The following is a 12,814-nucleotide window of genomic DNA, read 5'->3' on the forward strand; positions in this document are numbered from 1 at the left end:
AATCCAATTGTGAAGTTTCAATTTAACTAGGATATAAAACAAAGGCCCATTACGCAGACACATCTTTTGGAAGATTTTCAGAGCAGTAAGCCTTGACTTCAGATTCTGTGCCCACCTCCAATGTATTTATTCTACAGCTACATTTTTTATATAAATTGGGGTGGAACATCCCTTGTGACATGTTGGGGAAGGTGTCCAAAGGTTTCTGTTTTTTGAAAAATATATACATATGCAATTTCCCTATCGCAGCTGTACAGTAGCATCCAACAAGCACCTTCCATTTAAATCCTTATGGTTCAGGTTTTGCGCATGCATTTTAGCATGCTGCTATCTGGGCCAGCAGAGTCTGGTGCAGAAGACTGGCAGAGGATTGGGACCAGCTGGATTCTGCAGGTGAAGGGTCATCAGGTGCAAGCCAAGCACTGACCTAGCTCTTTCTACCCATCACACCAGAACTCATTCCACTGAGTGTACCCAGAATGCCCGGAGAGCTTGCTGGAGCATTAGAGATGGTACAGATGAGCTAGCTGTCAAAGTGTGAGGCAAAGTGTGAGGCTGTCATTGCACTGTCAGCCTAGAAGGCAGGCAGCTGATGACCCTTCCTCAGCTGAAGACTAGGGGCCATTTCGCACGGCTTCAAAGTAGCAGAATGGTTGCTATTTGGAAACGCTACTAATTTGACATAACCCACGACGTCGTAGACAATCTGCAACAATCCTGAAACCAATCAGCAAAAAGCGCTTCGTTGTGGCGCTTTCAGGGGAATCCAGAAAAGTGGATTCACCCTCCGGATAGCGATACACTCCTGCAACCAATCTGCAACAGTAGCGCTAAAGACCTGTGCGTTACCATTGTTGCTGGTTCTTCAAAGTCCCTCCCCCTGGCTCTCTCCTCCAAACTTCCAGCGAAGCGATCGCCATTTTTTTTTCTCCGAGCGAGCGGGGATAAACGCACCGGCGAGCCTCTTTCTGTTTAGAGGCTTCCCTGGCTTCAGTCCTTCACCTTTAGTCACTAAGCACAAACAACTGAAAAGCCCGTTTGCTGAAATAAAGTCCCTTTATTTTTTACAAATAAATTCAGCCGAAAATCGTGCCCGTGAGAGGGGGGGGGATTTTTTTTTTTATCACTCGAGGCAGCGTGCAAATGATCATACAATCAAACGACAGCTCACATTAGGCAGCTGGATGGGTCTCTCCGTAGCAACGAATCTACCTAGATTCATTGCTATGGGTCATTTTTTTTAAAAAAAAAACCTTTCTTAAAGGGAAAGGGGCTGTTTGGGAGCATGCTAACGGCTGCCCATTGGCTGCTTGACGGCCAGGGGCGGGACGAGCTTGGCAATAGCGCTTCCTTTCTAGCGATTTCTGCCGAGACCGGAAGCCTGTGGGAAACGCTAAAAAACGCAACTGATTCCACTACAAAGGCAGGTATGCATAACGACGAATTCCACTATTTTAAATGGCGATTTTTCATTTCGCAAACAATTTGCAACAAAGATCCCTGTGCGAAAAGGCCCTAGGTATGCAAGTAGTTTGAATCTCAGCCAAGAGTCCTGGCCAAAGTGTATTGGGTGCAATGCATGCATTCCCTGCTCATCTACTTGGACATCCAGTTCCTGCTCTTCCCGGTGAGACTCTGTTGGTCTTGTCTTGGGTTCCTGACCTCAGCTTGGCTTCAGATTTCTCTCCAATTCCTAACCGCAGCTTGGCTTCAGACTTCCCTCTGGTTCCTAATCTCAGCTCAGCTTTGGACTTCCTCCAGTTCCTGACCCAAGCTCAGCTTTGGACCTTTCCCAGCTATTGACCATGGTACAGCTTTGGAACTCTCTCCAGTTTCTAACTCTGGCTTGGCTCTGGACTCTGCCTCACCTCATCTTACCTCACCTCACCTCTCCTGGTGGTGTGAACTCCCTGGACTGGACTCTTTGGCCTGGCTTTCAGACTCTGCTTTCACCTACCAATTCAGTCTCAGTTTTCTGGCAAAGAGAGTATCTGTTTAGTCCCAGTATTTGGCCCAACAGGGTAACACACCCAACATTGTCCCCCCAAAAAACTTTGTTCACTAAAGTATTAAACAGTAAATTGTTTCCAAAGCTTTAGTCTTCCCATCCCAGTGTCTCTTTCTCTTTACATCTCATATCAGTTTCAATCTGCACTGACAACATCCCCACTTTATTTTTGTTTGCATGGAGCACTGAAATCCTTTTTTTTAACACAGTGGACACCGGCTTTCAAATCAATACTAGCAGGGAACTAAACCTCACATAATCCCTTTTAAATATTACCCCCATTGTTTTGTTTTTTATTCAGTGATCCAAGAGTATCATTAGTCTCATATCATTTGATTCATGCTACTTGTAAACAGATTACACATTTTAAAAGGAGGGGGACATGAAGCTTGTACACTAAGGAATTGAGGTATGGAAGAAGGTGCAGATTGAGCTCAGTATGGGTTGAGGAGTGACCTTCAAAAGGGGGCAAAAAGGTGGTGGGTAGGGGATCTGAGAGAATCTGTATGTTTTTAATTACCTTGAGCGAAAGATTTATACGATCTGAAGAGAAACCTTTAATGGCACTCTGGGTATCAACTTGGAGCCTCTGACTAATTATGAGTTTCAAATATACAGTATTATTAGACAGAGAATCCGTGATATTGAGAAACAGACCGTCGAAGCGGGAATCAATCGGACTTGTTCCCCCCGCTTCTTCGGCCTTGCTTCCAATACAGGTCAGGGAGCTACTTATATGCAAAGTCTTATTAACCCACTCCATCATCGTGCTTTTATGCTAGATTAAACATCTTCCCATCAGCTGTCCTAGCAGGCAGATACAGCAATGTACCAATTGGGAACAGACTGTAAATTTTGCCAATTAGAGCCTGACTCAGTGCCACATATTCTACTCTATTGCCCATCACGTTCTATGCTTAGACAACAACTTGTCCCTATTACGATGGACCTTTCTGGCCCTATGGACAGAATAACCAGACATTTGTTAGCTGATAGGTCCCCAGAAATAACGGAACTGGTGGCCGAATTCTTGGCTACTGTGATACAAAAGCTAGGCAAGAATCAGGTCTAGACCAGGGGCACCTACAACTGGTGGAAATTACTGATTGCTGGGCATTCTGGAGGAATCTACTGTTGGTTACTGCTTATTTTATTTTATTTTATTTTATTGTTTATCTAGACTATGTAATTTTTATCAATTAATTATAATTTTGAATTACCCTTGTTCTTATGATGTTTTATATGATGTTTTATATGCCATTAAAGGTTTTTGAATTTGAATTTGAATTACCTTGAGCTTGGAAGTGAAACAATAGGAAAATCAGCACAAGAGCACAAAACCCAGAGAAACAGTAACCAGAAAGTGAACTGAGCACTGAAGAGAAGAAAATCAATGTATAATGACAATGAAAACCTGCACAGTGAATGCAAGAAAAAACACATGTACATAATGGACTGAGAAACTCACTGCCAGAAATATGTTTCCTATTGAAATTCATGGCAACAAATACCTAAGTAAAAATGAATCCACAACAAATCTACTCCCCCCCCCCTAAAGTTTTGCCAGTTGTTTGGAAGCAGTGATGGTTTGACTCAAGAAAAGCCGGCTTAAACTCAACCCCTCCAAGATGGAGGTTTTGTGGTTTGGTACGACAGAGATGGATTTGGAGGTATGACTATCCACCCTAGATGGAGTGCGACTGAAGATCTTGTGCTCCACTAGGAATTTGGGGTTGATAACGGAGACCTCCTTATCAATGGAGGCCCCAGGTCACCAGAGTAGCTCAATTGGCATTTTTCCACCTTCATCAAGCATGGCAACCAACATCCTATCTGTCTCAAGGGCATCTCACTACAGTGAACCATGTGCTGGTCATCTCCAGACTAGATTTCTATAATTCATTCTTTGTGGACCTTCCCTTGTCCTTGATCTGAAAACTACAGCTAGTGCAAACTGCAGCTGCTAGAGTTCTCCCTGGAACATCCAGCCAGTGCTAAGACAGCTGAATTGGGTGAAAGTTGTTTATGGGTTCAAGTTCAAGGTTTTGGTATTAACTTTCAAGGTCATTTGCAATCTGGGCCCAATGTATATGAGGGACTTTTAAACCTCCTATGCCCCCCCCCCATAGGGCCTTGCGCTCCGTGGGTAATAATAGGCTAGAGGTCCCTGGACCTCATGAGGTTCACATGGCCTTGACCAGGGCAAGGGCCTTTTTGGTCCTGACCCCTTCCTGGTAGAATGAGCTCCCTGGAACAGCTGAGGGCCCTGCCAGAGCTTCTTCAGTTCTGCAAGACCTGCAAGACAGAATTCATTCACCAGGCACTTGGTTGAGGCCAGGTTGAGAATGATCTGGCCCCTTCTCTGGTGCCCCAGATATCTTTGGCACCCTGTACATCTCTTTGGGCACTTATAGAAGAAATGTAGTGGCTTAATCAGGGGGGGCTGATGAAGGGAGCATTGGAGTGGGTGGGAGGCAAATGTATTTTTGCCACACGTGGCCCGCTGGATACCCTCTACTTTGTGAGGTAGCTTCCATATGATATCATACTCGTTTGGAGCATAGCTCCCAGGTGTCCCATACTTTCCCTTTGAACCAGAAGTGGGGGGAAACAGAGAGACTGGTCCGGCTCAAAGAGGGAAAAGGTGTTTGCTGATGGAGCATCCATACAGCCAACTTCCACCTTCAAAATGGCAGAGCTGTGGTTCTGTATGGACCCTCCCCCCCTTAAAAAGCCCTTTAACAGCTCTGCATCCAGCTGAACACCAACGGAAGAAAGGGAGGCATGAACAATTATTGTTGTCTCAGTATTAATGCACTAACACAGCAAATTGCAAGGGATGGGGGATGGGGAAAAGCTGCCAACAGCACAGAGGAGTGATGAGCAGATGCTGTCCCAGTACACCTCTGCCCCAGTCCACAGTGGGGGCAACTGGTCCAATTACAAGAAATTCCCTGTTCCCCTTCCCCTTGGTCAAGATCTAAAGAACCATGTGCATCCATGAAGATATTCTGAGGGATTCTCTATCCTATTATATGTATAAAGGTACTCCTAAAGGGAGAGGTTAGTTTTTTGCTGTCAGGGAGGGATGATTTTATATTCAGTTTTATGGGGTTTTAGTGTGGGGGCTTTTTTACTATGTTATCTGCCATGAGTTGAATTGGGAGTGGCAGGCTATAAATTTGATAATAAAATAAACATTTAAAAGATCATGGTATGGAGGGAAAGGGGCATAGTATAGCCTGGTCTCATCAGATCTCAAAAGCTAAGCAGGGTGCGATTTGGTTGGGGGACCACCAAGGCACACTTTGCAAGGGAAGGCAATGGCAAACCTCCTCTGCTCCTCACTAGCATTGAAAGCCCCCTAGCTATGTAAGATTATAGGGTATTCATGCCAGAGGCATTCCTAGAAACAGAAGATATTCTCAAAAGTACCAGGAACATGAAAAAGTGCTTTAACACACATGCATCATCCCCTGTGGATTATAGCTTCAGTATATACTTGTTCAGCAATATTTTATTCATGCAATTAGAAACAGAAAACAGAATACTCACTTTTGGAACCACTTTTGAAACTACAAATAAAGAAGTTGGTTTCTGTGCCAACTTAATACATAAATCTGACAAGTAGTTTCAATATACAGCATGAAGAATTATTAGGGCCTTCTATCATTGATGTATTCAAGAAGAAGAAGAAGAGTTGGTTCTTATATGCCGCTTTTCCCTATCCGAAGGAGGCTCAAAGCGGCTTACAGTCGCCTTCCCTGTCCTCTCCCCACAACAGACACCCTGTGGGGTGGGTGAGGCTGAGAGAGCACTGATATCACTGCCCGGTCAGAACAGTTTTATCAGTGCTGTGGCGAGCCCAAGGTCACCCAGCTGGTTGCATGTGGTAGAGCGCAGAATCGAACCCGGCATGCCAGATTAGAAGTCTGCACTCCTAACCACTACACCAAACTGGCTCTCAACTGCCAAGTGCCCAGTGGAAACTGCAAAACTGTTGAAATCCTAACTCCTAGCAATCACTAATCCTAATTAGTGTGTGAGTATTTCAAACTAACAGGGTTGTAGGCCATTCATCATTAAGGTTTTTATAAATATTACAATTTACCTAACCTTCATTTCAAACTCAGATTCTACTACTGTTTTCATAATAATAGTGGAAGCTTGCAAGAAGGTATAACTATATATTGGTTCTGGAATCCTAAACAGAATCCATTTCTGCACAAGGAATTTGCCCCTGCCCAGCCTCTCATTGTTTGTGGGTTTTAATTATGCTTCCTCATGATATCAGCAGAAACCCGTAGCTCACCAGTGGCTGCTGCGGGTTTCTGTCCCCACTGCCCCACAATAAGGGAATGTTGGAGAATCCACTTCCCCTTTCTTCTCACAGCACGCAATTTGGCAAAACAGGGGCAAGCCTGTCTGAAAGAGGAAATATACAGCAGTCTCACTAGCATTTTGCCTGCTCTTGTACCCGGCCTCCTCTCTCCATTTCCAGATCGCTAATTTTTTTAAATGGCGTGGTCCGCGTTGCTACGGGACTGCAAAGTGACGTGCCCACATATCAGTGGAAATAAAATGTACAGTTATCATGACCTGAGGGTTGTCCATGATTCTGTCTTCTCCGCCGGCTCATCCGGAAGGGAAAAGCCGTGATGAGATGGCAGGATAACATGGGTGGTGTCTCATGTCAGGAAGCAGCAAAATGCCCGGTTTATAATTGCACATTTGCAAAGCAGGAGGCGGCGCGCATTGTCCACCTCAGTGCAGAAATGGTCAGAGTTAGACACTTCTAAGTCTACTAACAGGACTATGAAGTTTAGAATTATTATCATAGTTTCAGAAATAAGTTGTCCTTCACACTTGCAAACATTGCCCAAGTAGTATTACTCTCTATTCCCACTACTAAACCCATTTGAAAATATATCTCCATGGGGTCCTCTGCTCTACCCTCCTATTTCCCACCTGAAAGTATTCTTGCTGGCTTCCACACAACTTACATATAAACACACTAACATACTTCTAGAAGTATGGACATATTTGAAGTGTCAGGGCCAAAAATGCATTATATGGAAGATTTATTTATTATGTAACTGTATAATATCTGGATGGAAGGGATGCACTTTTACCCCCACAATTACTTGAAGTAGGCCAAGACTTACATTTCATCCAATTAAATTCACAGATTCTTATGACAGCTTTTTTGTAAAAAAATAATAATAACCAACCAATCAGGATTCAGGAACCTGTTATCCTTGTCTTCTGTGTAACTTCAAGTTTGACCAAAGCCATACTTGAGCTAAATCATAATAAACAATTAACTTCTTTATTCACCTCCTCCCCAAGTAAAGTTTGGTCAGTTTTGGTTCATATTGATTTTTCTGGGAGAGCAATTTTTTGAATTAGTGGCTTCTGATTTTTTTCCCCTTATCAGTAGAGTAAACCCTGGTTCCACAGGTTCTATGAGAACCAGTCACATTCTTTATGCTGGTGCTTCTGAAACAACATATACTTTCAGTTAGCAGACATCTGTTGAAATGTAGGGTAGTTTCAAAACCCGGTTTTGTAAATGGAGTGCGATAAAACAACAACAATTACACACCAGATACTCAAGTCTTTTTGCAAAGCATACATACATAAAACTTAGAAAGCAGCCATGAATTTCACCAAGAGGTTTAAAAGAACTTCCATTTTTTCTATATTTCCTGCATTTTTTTCCCTTTCAGATTTTTTAAAAAAAACTTAGCCCAAGATATCTTCTGCAAAGAACCTTGGTGCTTGGCTTTCATTCCAAATTTTGCCATTTTAGTTTCTGTCGTAGCCCTAATCATTTTTAACAGTAGAACTTTATCTGTGAATATCTAAGCCCTGCCTCCTGGAAAACTAATTACCGAACCACTGAGAGCTTCATAATGTCCTGCATTTAAGTCCTGAGCGTCATACATAATGCATAGGGAGCCTTCTCTGCACTCTGATTACAGCACACTGTCATTAAGTGAGCAAATTAAAGATGTGAATAATTCACTGGCTGAGCTTATTGTCAGTGCTGCATAGTGAAATTAGAATTTCTAATAAGTACTGCAATTTTTAACCCAATTAACACAGAGAACATCTTGAGTCTGATTAGTACAATAAAATTTATTACCTTATTCTTGGGCTTCAAAACAGCCTGGCTAAATACTGTACTTAATTATACACCATTTTCAGCTTCTGTTCTATACATCGAAAATCCTTGGGATTTAACAAGATTTCTAATATTGAAATTAAAATCCACAACAGAACCAACCATTTCAGATAAGTTATAAAGGTGTGATTCATGGCACATTTGTTTTTAGCACACCAAGTATGATGCCACTGGAGAAACCCTGCTTCTCTTAAAGATCCATTTTGGAAAATAAGCGACATGAAATAATTCTTGCCCAAAGTCATCTTTAGAAACCATACAGACGAACAACATATGTTAACTTCTGCCTTTTCATGAAGCATAGCTAAGGCACGTTTGGGCTGGCTCCCTACTCTTAAGCATTCCGCCCATATTCAAAAGCAACATGAATACTGAAACAGGTTCCTTACCTTTCAGCTGCGTTCGGTACCAAAGAAGCTCTTCTCCTTTTTTTCCTCCTAAATCCAACTCAGGGCACACAGCATGTTGCTCTCTAGAGGGTACAGCGGCTCCGCTGCCATATTAAATAAACAAAATGTATCTGCTGCGTGCAGCTTTTGTGCCGACGTGTTTCCCCTGTTGATTTTTTTCGAAAGAAATGTCAAAGATCATCCCAAGTCCTGCACATCTGGTTCCACGGCAGGCTGTTCCGTTAGAGACTCCCTTCCCAGTTCCTTCATCCTGGAGAACTTTAATCGTGGGGACGGGCGGGGGAGGGGGCGGCGGAAGGTGAAAGAAACCTAGAGCTTTGCAATTAAGACCTCTGATGGAGCATCATTCCCCCAGCCTCTCCTCCGACTGTGCCTAAACCTAGAATCTTTGACTGACGGATATTTTAGCTTCGTCATGCAGAAGAGTGGAAGAAAATAAAGGTGTTCTAAAAATCAGACAGACACAATGAAAGCGAGAGACAGAGAGGGAGAGAGGGAGTGGAGAAGGGGGCTGTCAGCATAGAGAAATCTGCATATGGAAATCAGGGTTACTCTGGGTACAGCTTTATTTTACCATGACGTACTAGATTCTTCTTTCCTCCCGTTTTTTCCTCCCTTAATTAGACGACAGCAACTTAGAGAAGAAGTAAAGAAAGACGAATTTTTACACTTCCCAGAGCACAAGAAACTGGAGAAGATCATACTGAGAAGTTGCCGCAGAGCAAAGTAAACTTTGCTGGGTGCTGAAAGTTTTCTGCACTCTCCTTGCAACTGATAAACTAAGAAACCAATAAGGCACTTTTACAAACTACCAGAAATGCAATGGGGGCGGTGGGAGGGTTTGATGGATTTATGGGCGGGAGGGACAGGGGACTGGATTTTGGAAACCAGTGCTGTATTATAAATACAAAACAGTTCATGGATCCACAAAAGATTTTAGCTGCTTTCCATGACATTTAATTTTATTTATTTGAAAACATTTTATGCTGCCTCCCTAGGAACTTGTCCCAAGTTGTTCACAAAATAATAATAACAAAATAGAATATATTAATGAAAACCCAACCCAACATAAAAACAGGATCACTGACTGCTTCAAATTACAGTTTCTAGACTGAAACAGTAATAAAAGATCAACCTCTTAATTAAAAACCTTGGTGAATAGAAACATTTTAGACACCAAGTGAGCCTTATGGGGAAGGACAATCCATAAGCAAGGTACTACTCCAGAAAAAGCCCTGTCTTCACAGGAATCCAGTAGCACTATGAAAGCTATGGTCAGAGCTCCCTTCATAAGTTTCAGAGGAGAATAAATGCATTAGGACTGTTAATATACACACAACTGCATGGTGAGGACCTGATTCAAAACAAAATAATCTCCAAAGAGGATTCACATAACTCAGCATGGGTATGAGACAATTGTTAATTAGGCAAAATATTAGTCAAGGATGAAATGAAGTCATAACTTCTTATTTTGAGATATTTGTTGTTGTTGTTAGGTGCGAAGTCGTGTCCGACCCATCGTGACCCCATGGACAATGATCCTCCAGGCCTTCCTGTCCTCTACCATTCCCCAGAGTCCATTTATGTTTGCACCTACTGCTTCAGTGACTCCATCCAGCCACCTCATTCTCTATCGTCCCCTTCTTCTTTTGCCCTCAATCGCTCCCAGCATTAGGCTCTTCTCCAGGGAGTCCTTCCTTCTCATGAGGTGGCCAAAGTATTTGAATTTCATCTTCAGGATCTGGCCTTCTAAGGAGCTGATCTCCTCTAGGACTGACCGGTTTTTGAGATATAACTGAATTAATTAACATCTTTAACTAGTGGGATATGCAAGATATCAGCACCTACAGTTTGGTGAGTAAGGAATTCTCTGTTATGACATAAGACCATGTGCCACAGGGCAGGGAAACTATGCTATTCTATTCTTCCCCAACAGGGAAATGCTACCCGCTAGTCAAATGAAAGTGTAATTAATGCAAGACTATATTCTTACACTAATGACAACTTCAGCGTCTGCGTATTAACACCCAAATAAGTATTTGGAGGTTGTCCATGGGTTAAGGGTTTCTACAATTTCCATGTGCCATTAGAACAACTGCTTGGTCCTCTGTAGGTCCGTTAACATGGCCACATACACAACAAACCTCATTTACTAGCCCACAGATTCCTGAAGAAGGACCATGCAACATATGAATATGGATTAGACATGGGCACAACTCTATTGAAAGAACCATATTGTAGCCCAACCCAAACACTGTCAACTTGGCGTACAGGATGCCTCTTTCAAGTTGTCAGCTGTTCTATATTTGTAAGAATGTTTTAATTAGCCCATGATATATTTTTTAAATGCACTGTTCAGTTTTGTGGTTCCCATTAACACTCTATACATGGTGAAAGGCAGGAATGGTAAAGCATGTGTTAAATCTGTGGGTTCAGAGGTGGACACAGGCACTGGAAGTTATTTGAGCTCTTTATTAGGACCCAAGCATGGTGCAAGAAGTACTGAACTGAACCTCCATCCCCCAAAAAACCCTAACTTATATGCACAAGCAAACAATGGATCTTTCTGACAGCGCATACTATTGGTCCGTTTCAGTTTACACTGACTGGATCCAACAGACAGGATCTAGCTGTGCATTGGTCAATTACACTGTAAACTACAATCCTGCCTTGGTCCTCAAGCTTGGTCCTCAGCATTTCTAAAGACACAACAGCACACCTCCCACATAGCAGCCACATCTAATACACATCTGGTTCCCAGATATCTGAGGCAGTCCACTCTGTGCCATGCTTGCCCTGTAATACAGATCCTCAACACCTCACCACTAAATATGTAGAGCAACTTCGTGTCTTGTGATAAGTTTATTTCATAAGGAATGAGCCTTTGGAAGTTTCACAACTGAACAGGTTTGCAGCTGTGATTGTCATGACTGTGGCCATATTGGATGTGAAGTTTTAAGTCATCTACCTGAATTAGACAACATCTGAAATATTAATTTACTCAGTGAACTAAACAGGTTGTAGTTGAGAATAACAACCTAAGGGAAAATTAAAAGTGGAATAAGACGATAGGGGGGGAAGCAAATGATGCAAGGAGATCCTTTGAGGAATCTTTAGAATGTTCCAGAAAGCAGAAAGGCTAATCAAGAGATAAGATGGATAATGCTGGTAGGAAATGAAGATGATAGCCTGAAATCCAAAAACAAAACAAAAGGGGGGATGCATGGTGGAGATGCTAAGCTGATAAAAGATAACTCTGGGGAATGGTAGAAGACAGGAAGGCCTGGAGGACCATTGTCCATGGGGTCGTGATAGGTCGGACACAACTTTGCACCCAACAATGGAAAAAAATGTTTGGGGGAAAGCAAGTTGGAAGAATAGTGACCAGAGAGCAATAGGGCAACCAGTTGGGGGGGGGGTAAAGTTGCCAGATCCAGGTTGGGAAACTCCTGGAAATCTGGGAATAGAGCTTGGGGAGGACAGGGATCTCAGTGGAGTACAATGCCCTAGAATACACCTTTCCAGTGCATCCATTTTCTGCAGGGGGAATGATCTAGATTAGCTATAATTCCAGGGAAAGCCAGGCATCCCAAAAGTACAAAGATGGCATAACATTGCTTTGCCCCAAATCTCAGATTAAACTTTTTATGGCATGGAGATGAAAAAATGGGGGAATTTCTGCATGTTCTGCTGCTGCTATACCCACAGGAAAAGGGGTCAATGAAATAGGTAGCAATCCCAGTGACTGCAGTTTATGGAGGGAGCAGTCTGCAAAACGGGAAAGCACAAAGATGAAAAACCTCAATTTCCCCATTTGCAGTTTGCTGCAGCATTTCATTTATATTGTATTTAAGAATTACCAATGAGAATATTTTAAAAGTCCTCCTTTCATTGATCGTAATTTAAAACATAGATTACAATAAGCCAGGAAATATGCTATAGAATATTTATTAAATATAGGGCAACAACGCTGCAGATACTTAATGAAAAAGCCAATCACTGACTTGTTGGTGATAAAAAGTAGGTATGACAACCAGTATTTGTTGCAGTTGTTTTGACTTCAGTAATCCTTAAATGTATATAATAAAGGTACCACCCTCCAAGATGCCTGTAGACTATACTCCATTAAAATAAAACAGCCCTGCAAATTAATGTTGCTGAGGACAGAGATGGCATTACTAACCCAGTATTGAATCCAGTGGTATGGAA

The 12,814-nt window shown here is 42.4% G+C and overlaps 1 long non-coding RNA gene across 2 annotated transcripts in view; it reads right to left on the reverse strand.

Moving 5' to 3' along the window:
• The window catches only part of LOC143842842 (uncharacterized), a 405,333-nt gene extending 396,140 nt beyond the window's left edge, over window positions 1–9,193 (reverse strand). For both annotated transcript variants that reach the window (XR_013233384.1, XR_013233380.1), the window contains exon 1: window positions 8,585–9,193. This is a non-coding gene — a long non-coding RNA (uncharacterized LOC143842842). The remainder of the gene's footprint in view (window positions 1–8,584) is intronic.
• Between the last annotated feature and the right edge of the window lie 3,621 nt (window positions 9,194–12,814).

The sequence above is a fragment of the Paroedura picta genome, chromosome 1, assembly GCF_049243985.1.
Source record: "Paroedura picta isolate Pp20150507F chromosome 1, Ppicta_v3.0, whole genome shotgun sequence".
NCBI classification, from domain to species: domain Eukaryota; kingdom Metazoa; phylum Chordata; class Lepidosauria; order Squamata; family Gekkonidae; genus Paroedura; species Paroedura picta.